Here is a 358-nt window from a genome sequence, read left to right on the forward strand (position 1 = left end):
GTGGTATTTAACAAAAGTGGTGACTAATAATTCAACCATATAGTCTTGCGGATGTAGGATTATTGACAGGAGAAAAGAAAGATTAAACAAATCCCTGAGTGCAATCATGACAATCTTATTTGATGTGCGAAAATACTTTTGAACATCAGTGTTTCTGGGGAAGTATTGCGAAGCGAAGGCACTTCAAGCGCCCAAAGTGGTAACACTCAGCTCAATCTATTTTTCTACCTTTTTTTTTTTTTTTTAAGAACTGGTAGAGTCAGTCATTACACTCGTTACTATGCACTAAACTATATAGTTTTCTCTCATGCCTTTCACGTGCCAGTATATTTCACAGGAAACACTGAATATTGATTGA

At 35.8% G+C, this 358-nt stretch overlaps 1 protein-coding gene across 1 annotated transcript in view; it reads left to right on the plus strand.

Moving 5' to 3' along the window:
* Positions 1-352, plus strand: part of LOC119591303 (epidermal growth factor receptor-like) — a gene marked incomplete in the record, with an annotated part of 71591 nt that extends 71239 nt beyond the window's left edge. Inside the window, 1 exon segment of the mRNA XM_037940030.1 lies at positions 1-352.
* Between the last annotated feature and the right edge of the window lie 6 nt (positions 353-358).

The sequence above is a fragment of the Penaeus monodon genome, chromosome 28 (assembly GCF_015228065.2).
Source record: "Penaeus monodon isolate SGIC_2016 chromosome 28, NSTDA_Pmon_1, whole genome shotgun sequence".
Lineage (NCBI taxonomy): Eukaryota > Metazoa > Arthropoda > Malacostraca > Decapoda > Penaeidae > Penaeus > Penaeus monodon.